Raw genomic sequence first — 11,049 nt, forward strand, 5'->3', positions numbered from 1 at the left:
CTATTCATTGGTAAAATAGTAGCCCAAGAGTTGGCGGTGGGTGGTGATGACTAGTTGCCTTCCCTCTAGTCTTACACTGCTAAATTAGGAATAACTAGTGTAAATAGCCCTCGTGTAGCTTTGCGCGAAATTCAAAAACAAACAAACAAACAATCTATATTAGCTTGTGTTAGTGGAGTTTGATCTATTCGAATAAATGTATAGGTTTTTAATTGTTTTCGATCTAAAACTTCACGTTTTTATTACAATACAACGATAGGAAAGATTCGCAAGCGAAATATTGTCTTATAGACATAAATCAACACACTGATTCTTTCCTTGAACTTATAGCAAGATATTTTGCTAAGTCTTCTGATCAAAATCCAATTTAACGAACTTTCTACTTTGTATGGTAAATATTTTTATTACTGCAAAAGAAAAAAAAAAGCACTGATGTAGATAAATATGTTCAGTTTGCTAAAAATCGGTTCTTTGTATATATCTGATTTGGCAGACATTTCTGGAAAACGAGACGGCTTTGGTTAACTCACAATACTCTAGGCTTGTCCTGGATATATGAAGGTTAGTACGAAACTGAAAACAAATCATATAAAACTGATATAATAGCATATGTTTCTGTTTATATGTTTATCTATGTCTTTCTTTGTCCGTTATTTTACATCTATTTGTCTATCTGATAATATTCTTGAGTCTTTCTCTATATCACTTTGTCGATCTTTGCTTCTGGAAATTACTTGTCTCTCTATCAATCTATTAAGTACTTTCTACGAGTTTATGTTCAGCCGATTATAATAAAAAGAATCTAACTTATAATGTAAAAAAAGACAATTAAAAACTGGAGAGTTGAGTAAGTACTTGGAAGCAAGATACAGTTTAATGGTGAATTGGATTTTACAAAGAAATGCGTTTAAAATTTAAAAAGTTAAAACTATTTGCTAAGTTCGTTTAGCTAATAGATTTACCGAAGTGTCATGGAATAGCTGACACAAATACAATGTTATACATTCAATAACCAGAGGAAGTTATTAAAGTTTTTGAATGAAAATTCAACTACCGAATAATATGAGGCCAAGTGAAATTCCCTTTACAAACACACGATTAACTGCTGACAGTAGACAGATGAGCACGTTATACGATTGTATTAAAAATAAAAAAGAACACTTAAGTGAAATAAACCCTGCTACTTCTAATCTTATATTCTATACACTGACGTGTCACTTTGTTATTTTTGCTGTATAATTTACATGTCGAAGTGGCAGATGCATTAACCACGAGGTTTAACACTTGAATTTCCACTTGCTTATCTATGAGGTTGATTTGTGATATTAGAAGAAATATTGCAAGTTTTAAAAATGAATGAAGTTCAAGAAGTTGTTAGTTTGTGTAAGTATATGAGAATCGAACCAACGTTTAAAGTATACGTAACTTTTTACATTTCACTAACGAATCAAAAACAGATCAACCTTTCGTTTCTTTACCGATACTGGTAGAGTACACTTACTGCATCATATTAAGCAATTTAATGATTTTGTTTGCTTACGACAAACACACATTTTCAATATAAAATACTTAGAAGGCACAGTGTCAATTATTGGGATTAATTGTAATACTAACGATATATATTTTTATGTGACTCCAGTGAATCAACGACGTCATGGGTCCTCAGGCAATTTGATGTATAAATAATTTTGAAAAATGTGTTCAAAAAATCGATGAAGATCGACAATTCTAGGGTTAAAACCTACCTATTAATGAAATCGTTAATAATCTCTTGTTTTTATCAAGGTATAAAAATTCAGTGGAATAATAAATTCGGTAATTAGGTTCCCTTTCTCTTTTTAAGCTATTGTTTAGAATTTTCATTATCTATTTTTTATGTACGTTAATGATGCATGCTTTCAAATATTGAAATACTTGCACCTCGTAAAAACATCATATCTTATGTTGACTGTTCTTGAATAAAACAAAATGTATATTATCCCAAACATCCACCCATTTTTCTAACGTCACTAATATTAAAATATACGTCATTCTAGACTGTTGTAGATATATTATTGTACTTATAATATACTTATTAAAATTGCATACGTTTATGGAAAAATATACCATTATTAAATTTCAGAGCGCCTTTTACACTCATCACACCTTAAATTATCCATGTTTTGTGGGAGTTTTTAATGAATCACTGAAGTTTACTCCTCAAATCATGTTAAATATAAATGTTATTATCAAACATTAATTATAGAAATCTAACTATGATAACCTTTTTTTACTACGAACATAAAGCCATTATGATACCCTTTCTTACATCTTTCGTTTAAATCAATGTTAAAGAAGATGCTTCTGAAATGCACCTCAGTAATAAGCACAACTTTTCCTTTACTACCATACCATTGACGTCATGGAGTATAATGTAGATTGGTCGATCAGCCTTTAGTCTTAGATTTCTATATAGCCCCCCAGTGGCACAGCGGTATGCCCGCGGACTTACAACGCTAGAAACCGGGTTTCGATACCCATGGTGGGCAGAGCACAGATAGCCCTTGTGTAGCTTTGTGCATAATTAAAAACAAACAAAATATCGTAGTAAACAGAGGTATCATAATAACCTTATGTACGTAGTGAAAAGGGATATCGTAATGGCTTTATGTACGTAGTAAAAAGGGGTATTGTAATGGCTTTATGCACGTAGTGAAGAAGGGTATCATAGTGTCTTTATGTACCTAGTAAAAAAAAGGGATATCATAATGGCTTTATTTACGTACATGTACATATATACACACATACATGTATATATATTTCTGCAGAATAACAAGCTAATTGCTCTGTGCCTAATGAAGAGAAACTTCAAACATCTAAACCAGACATTTTATTCCACTTAATACTGCTTATATATTTGTAAAATTTGTTCTTTTCACTATTTCTTACACTTATTGTATATACTTTTTTCAAGAAAATACACTAGGTAAGAAGACAATTAGTACAGGCGAGTGAACTAAATGAATAATGTATAAAAATATTTTACAGACGCGTTTTCAAAAAATGACGCTAATTTGGCTTACCGTTAAACGTACCCTACCTCTGACGAGATGCGGCGTCAAGCGTTAATTTAGCACCTGCTTATATTTCGTAAAAGCGCGCGAATACTAGTACAATGCACAATAATAAACTAAATAGCAAAATATTTACTTACATACTGAAAATAGCTCTTGTAATTTAGTGATTATTTACAGTCACATTCTAATTAAATTCAGTTTTGTATCGGACGTGGCTGGTAGCTAGAGGACCCGGATTGTGAAGCAACAGTTTATGGTTCGCGTCCCTAATGGCAAAACAAACTCTCCTCATTTTGGGGCCATGGGTGTGCAATAAGTGTCGATCAAGCCCCATTCTTCGGTTATACAAGAGAAGTTAAGGAGTTGCCGGTGGATGCTGTTGACTAATTGTTTTCACTCTAATCTATGAGTTTAAAATTAGGGACGGCTATATGTAATCAACCAATCATATTTCTGTGTTGAAGACATTTAGTTAAAGGGGCATTTAAGAACATACAATTAACTTTCTAGCATATCCAATTCTTAGGGAATGCACAACGGTTAGCGGATATTTTTATTTAATGAGCCTTAAATATTATCAAAATATTTTAATTAAGTTTGATTGCCAATTGTTGGTGAACATATTTATTCGCAAGTGAACGTGCAACTCTGCATTTCTCGTCTTCTAGGCTTCTTGCAAGCAACAATATAAGCTGTTAAAATTCAAAACTCTTAGCTCGTAAGTTTTAAGTATTTTCTCTGAGCAAAATAAGTGATAGGACTGTTTGAGGTTTATGGCTGAAGGCACCTGGGCTATGTGCGTCAAGTGATAGAAATTGCATTGCAGTTAAAGCGGTTACAATTGATATATTATATATGTTATGATTTCGTCCAGCTCATTTGAGCTTCTTGGATTAATATGTGTTTAATTTCCATAGTCTGTATATAATATTTTGAAATGTAATGTAAACGAAGAAGAAGGAAATAAGATGTTTTCATACTTTTAACTTTTCACAGTTGATCTTATCTCAGCTAATAAAAACCCAAAAGAGATAAGATAATTGAAATTTTGCATATTCCACTCATAACACTTTCATTTGTTTTCCTCTTTCAATGTCCCATCCAATGTAGTTTTAACTGAACACTATTTACAATTTTATTCCTTAATTATATACAAGCTTCTTGTATACCATGAGAGCTGAACACAAAGTTGTCTGTTGTTTCAACTCTCTATTTGATAGCAGGAGCCCCAGTCAATGCCATTAAAACTGGCTTTATCTAACTAAACAACTAGCGATTTCTAAAGCGGATTTAACAAAAAATTATAATGAGGTTAATATTGTAATTAATAATAATTTTATTTCAAATGCATTCGAAACGAGAAGTGTTAGTTATAATTATTTTAGTACGTTCAATTTGATCCTTGTGGTTAAGCAGCAAGTCTGGGAGTATATAGTGTTTAAAAATCGGGTTTCGATCCCCTCGGTGGACAAGAGCACCTATAACCAATTATGTATTTTGTAGCTTCGCGCTTTAAAAAAAGCCATCAGACATTGAATGATATTGATTCTTAGTTATATTTAGCCCTATATTCAGGTTTCATCTCCCCCCCCCTCCATTTACATGAGCTACAGTATGAAGTTTAACGTCTATGTACTACAGATATATTTAATTCTTCTGGCTTTAAAACGTTCCCAGCGACTCCTAACCCTTGTATTGTTTGTTTGTAATTAAGCACAAAGCTACACATTGGGTTATCTGTGCTATGCCCACCACGGGTATCGAAACCTGGTTTCTAGCGTTGTAAGTCCGCAGACATACCGCTGTGTCACTGGGATGCCCTTTCTATTGTTGACATACTAATAAAAAATAACCAAAATATGGTTGAAAATATGATTTTGCCAATATATTGATAGTATCATGTGATAAAATGAGTACATAGATATCCTTTTACAACAGTGGTTCTCAACCAGGGGTGTTGGCACTCCCTGGGGGTGCAAAATGAGGGTTCATGAGGTGCACGGAAGAGGATGATGACAAAACCTTGTCGAAACGTTGTACATTTGCTGTTGCGTTAAACTTATATTAAAGTTTTTCTTCATTACCCATTCAAGCCGTCTCCAACCATTATACAAAGTCCGTTAAACTCCAAATGTCGCCAAGAAAAAATGTCTAATGCACAATTTTTAGGAGTGCGAGGGCTTCCTTAGGAAGTGCGAGGGGCACAAAAGGTTGTGAACCTCTTTTCAAATATATATATCTTCAATGCAAAAGAAAAACACATTACGCGGAATAAAAAATCTAATTTTGAATGTTTATGTTTAATTATTACGAAATATTGTACTCAAAAAATAAATGTAATATTCTATTAAAAATCATGTTTCAAAAACTTCATATATTGTTTAAGTAAGCTCATTCTTATGATTTATAATGGAGTTGTAATTCGGTTTTTTACATAACATGAATTAAAATGCACAAAATATCGAAAGAAATAATATTTTTTTGGTTTAGTGGCCTTGATCTTCAACTCTGATGCGGAATTTCTCAAATCACTAATGCCCCTAACATGTGCTTTTCAATCTTTATAGTTAATCGTGTGAACAAGTCCTCAGAGTGCTTGAGCTGTACACGAATTTACCTAATATAATACTACAATAAAGCAAAGAAATCAGTCTAAGATTAATAAAACTCAAGAGACGTGTTTCACACTAATTAGAGCTTAAACATTTGGCATATTATTGTTCTTCTCCTGTATGTTGCTGAGCAAATGAAACTGTTTTCAAATTCTCAGCACGTCGTAAGAAGTGTGAATTCTACATTTACCTTCACGATAAAACAAAGGGACCCTTAAGTGTAAAATATCCCAAGACTCACTTTTACTTCTTTGTATATACAGCTGATATTTTAGGTCAGCTTAAAATATAATGGTACTGACAGATGAGCTTGAATAAAGCAAGTTCATCTATTTCTACCATTATATTGTAAAACTTAATCAGGATTTTGGAGCAAGATCACTTTAGCAATCCAAACAATTTCGAACATTTTCAGTAAAACCAACTTATCCACCCCTCTCTTTCTAAAACTAGAGGTATTACTTACAAAACAAAACTCAGTACTTCGAATATAGGGAGCTGGGCCAATATATATGAGGGTTCGATGTCCTCTGTCCTTACTGACGTCTATCAGTACTTTAGAGAATCGAAGAAACTCCATAAAGGAGCTACTAGTTGCAGCTCGAGGCCGAGGCTGGACATTAGTATCTCTTACCTATCATACCTATCTTACCTAGGGGGATCTATACCATTACATCATCAAGAAATCTAGATTTCCCCTTGGATGTAACACAGCCGAGGAACCGATGGTTAGAAAAAGCTAGTTTTTTAGAGTTTGCAAAGTCGATTGGAGTATGAAACGCGTTATTCACATTATATAACAAACGAATATATATTCTAAAATATTTTATTAAAATTTCCAATATTTCGCCATGACAGCTACGTCACGGGCCCACTTAGTATCATTATAACTGATTCCGTTAGTCTAGAGACAGCTTCACATGAAAGTAAAAATGTTGTTGCTGCGACGCGAGAAAAAATCAAACTGATTATATGATACAGCGTGATACACATGCAACATCTTGTGTTTTAAACAAAATATTACCGAACACTGTGATATATATATATATATATATATAAAGTCTAATGCTATTCATACTGGAAACCCGTATATATAACTGATCAGTAAAGAAAGGTTTGTTTATTTTTCTAATGTTATTGTGATGTAAAGTCACAAACATAACCGATTTATAGAATAGCGAATATTTGTGGAAGGAATATATTTTTTTCGGTACAAAGGAGTGTTAACCATAGAAAATTGGGAAATGTATATATGCGCAGTGTATATGTAAAGTCACATGGGTAAATACATGTTAATTATAGTGATAGTATTATTAATAATATTATTGTTTTACATAACTTCAGATAAAGTTTTTCTGAAGATCAGATGGAGAGTAAAACTCATTGCAATCTTTCTGGCGATCTCAAACGAAATTAAAGATCTTAGATAAAATACATCTTAATGTAGAAAATCCCCAATATTTTATTTAAGATCTTCTTTATGTAATATAGTATAATATAGCGGTCGATAAAACCAAAAAGTAAAAAAATATATTTATGTTTTGTTTATGTTATTGTGTTGAATTCAACATTACAGTTTTTCAATTTCTTCGAACAAATACACTGTGTTATATTATTTGTAGATGCACAATTATTGCCTATATAAACTAAAATACATTTATAAAATTTCCCACTCACAAAACCTAAGATTTTTAATCTGTCCTTTATTGAACAACAGCATATCAATATAACGGGATGATGATATATATATATATATATAGTATTGTGTGTAAGTTTGTATGTGTATAAAGCAACGTGCGTGTGAGTTTATGCACATGTAATATGTTATTCATTTATTTACACTCTAGGTAAGTTTAACAACAGCCAAGGCAGAGATTTTCTTCCTCAAATTGTGGAGTCCCGTTGCAGCACATTTGTGAGTGCGCAGTCCAAGTAACGTGTGTAAGATGCCTTTTTACGTAAGATGTATTCGTCTAAGTATATATAAGACCTTTGTATGTAATGTATATTCACAAAATATTATCAGGTGTTTGCACTTAATAGATTTTGACATAAAGCAAAGAAAGAGTTTCTTGCAAGATTCTCGAATCTGTGCGTGGGTAGGTATTTATCATGTTTAATACATGATTTCTTAGCACGAGCATCAGCCAAAACAAGTTGAAAACGAAATTATCCTGAAGCAGTTATTGTTTTTATTTTGAAGTAAGCTGTTGTCTGTAAGACTGGAAATCCGATGTATTTAGGATTAGCCATCAATTAGAACTACACATAGTTATTCATTTGGCATGGTGACATCTCAACTTTTACTTTTTGGAAAATGGCTAAATTAGCAGTGAAACGACCAGTGAATAGAATCGTTGTTTGTTTATGTATGTGTGTGTGTGTGTGTGTGTTTCAGAAATAAACAGAAGTTGGAAAATAGGTTTGTTTTCTGTAACAGTGAAGTTACAGTATTTGTTATTATATTCCAGGTTTGTTTTCTGTAACAGTGAAGTTACAGTGTTTGTTATTATATTCCAGATGAGTACATATCAAAGCACAGATTAAGTTCTGCAGTACAGACCGAAGATAAACTTTCTAATATATAAAACATAGATAAGTATTTCAACTTATGTTCATCACGGATATCTACGTATACAAGTGAATGTGAAACTGCAGCGATTTCGTTCTCGTCAGTCAATATAAGCAATTCAAACAATATGGAATATTTAATTATACTAGACGTGCTCATAATGATGATGATGTTTTAAGTTTATCCAGCCGTATCACGGAGTTGTTATATTTGGTTTACCCTATTTATTTACAATGTTACTGTTCTCATTTCTCTCTGTGTTTGTCCACGTTCGAATACAATAGCAGAGAACTATTTCTGTTATAATTGTTTCATTACACAATAAATATCCTCCGGTTTCTTAATCTTAAATAACCTCTATTTATTTTCAACTAGTCGAATAACGTAGATTATTGGTGAACTCAAGTTGACACGAAACTAGAAAAATAAATGAAATGAGGGCACGGGGACAATTTGTTACAGTATTATTCGCCATTAGGAAACACAAAGGGACTGTGTATTGAAATTTAGAAAACAAAAACCAAAAGGAAATTTTAAAATTTTAAGCATACCGTGCATTTTTCATTCATTTTGTTTAACTTTATTTCAACAGTTCATAAACAGTTGTCATAAACTGGGAATATTGTTGGGAATAAAATAAGTGAAACTATGAGAAAACTATGGTCTCAAATCAGGACAGTAATTTACTACACGTGGCAAATTAACTTTAACTTTAATCTGTTTTTCAAAGGGAAGCCACTTTACACCAGTCTGTGCTTGGTACGTTCGAAAGATGTTTGTTGAAAACTGGTTTTATTCATACATATGATTTTTGAACTTTAGTGCTTATGAATTTTGTTTTCTTCTGTACTTTATTGTATTTTTACTAAGCGTCTCAGCTGATGTTGGTACTCTATGGTACTCTGGTTTTAAAATCGAAAGTATGGGAACGTTCTAACATGCATAACAACATATTTAAGCTACGAATCTCTTCTTTATGCTATTATTACATTTAGTCTGTTTCTTAATGACACGATTTGTGGCCGTTAGCATAACTGTAACATTTCTTCGTTGTTGTTGTGTTTTTTTTTGGAATATAGGACTTACCTAGCCAAATTGGTTCTTATTGACTTAGTTGTTTTATAGTATATTTGAAACCTCTGGAGATTTACTAGTCTGTCATACCACGCCATTCTTTCAAAACATTTGGACATTTACTAATTTATCATATCATGCCATTCTGTCGAAACTTCTGGACAATTACTAGTCCATCATGTCACGCCATTGCGTCGAAACTTTTAGACATTTACTAGTCTACCATGTCACGCCATTATGTCAAACTTCTGGACAATTACTAGTCTATCATGCCACGCCGTCATGTCGAAACTTCTGGAGGACAGTTACTAACTTATCGTGTTACGCCATTGTGTCGAAACGTTTGGACATTTACTAGTCTACCATGTCACGCCATTATGTCAAACTTCTGAACAGTCACTAGTCTATCATGTCACGCCATTATGTTAAAACTGCTGGACAATTACTAGTCTATCATGCCACTCCATTATGTCAAAACTTCTGGACGACAGTTACTAGTTTATCATGTCACTCCATTATGTCGAAACTTCTGGACGACAGTTACTAGTTTATCATGTCCCGCCATTGTGTCGAAACTTCTGGACATTTACTAGTCTACCATATCACAACATTATGTTAAACTTCTGGACGTTTACTAGTCTACCGTGTCAAGAATTATCATGTTTTAAGTGTATCATTATCGAGTGATTACTTTTCAGTCTCAGTATGTTACTTTTAATTTATAATTCCATGTCTCTATTATTAAACTTCCTCACTGTTAGTAACTGAATATTACCAAGGTTCAAGTATATCATTGTTAATAAAATATTCCTTTGCTGATATTAACTGGAGAATATTAGGTCCAACATGTCAGTATTAATAGTATTAGCAGTTTGAATGTTAGTTTAAACGCATACCTACATAATGGGGCATTTGCGCTTTGTTCAACTCGGGGATCCAACCCGGAATTTTAGCGCTATAAGATCTGAAGCTTACTTCTGAATCACTGAGGGACTATAGACGCGACACAGTTAATGTAATATTTTTGTATCACTACTCAGGTATGGCACTATTAGTAAGATATTTTGTGGCATTATTAAATGAAAATTTATAATAAAATAATCTGAAGTCTCAAGTGTATCACTGTCAGCAAGATATTCTTGTGTCACTGTCAACCGGATATTACCAGGTCCAAGGTGTCGTACTTTCTCTTGCGTATCCGAAACATCTAGTTTCAGATACTTCGAAGACACAGGTGTATCTTAGCGTTCTCAATATCTCTGGTAAGTCTTATCTTATCAGAAGACATTACAAAGTTTAGGTCATTTTTATCTTATCAGAAGACATTACAAAGTTTTAGTAATTTTTATCTTATCAGAAGACATTACAAACTTTTAGTAATTTTTATCTTATCAGAAGGCATTACAAACTTTTAGTAATTTTTATCTTATCAGCGAACATTACAAACTTTTAGTAATTTTTATATCATCAGAGGCATTACAAAAGGTTTAGTAACTTTTATCTTATCAGAAGATGTTACAAAGTTTTATGGAACAGTTAAACTTTGTCTTATAAAACATATTTAGTGTGTTGTGGTGCAACTTTACAACATACACACTTTGATTTAACTAGTTCAGTGTACAAGAAATTGCCTAATAGCATTTCAACTAAACCCTGTCTCTCCTTAGTTTCAGATTCAGCACTATATACTACCTAACTTAATATGTACCCCCGCTCTCCAAGCGACACAGCAGTA

Source organism: Limulus polyphemus, unplaced genomic scaffold (genome assembly GCF_000517525.1).
Source record: "Limulus polyphemus unplaced genomic scaffold, Limulus_polyphemus-2.1.2 Scaffold492, whole genome shotgun sequence".
NCBI classification, from domain to species: Eukaryota; Metazoa; Arthropoda; class Merostomata; order Xiphosura; family Limulidae; genus Limulus; species Limulus polyphemus.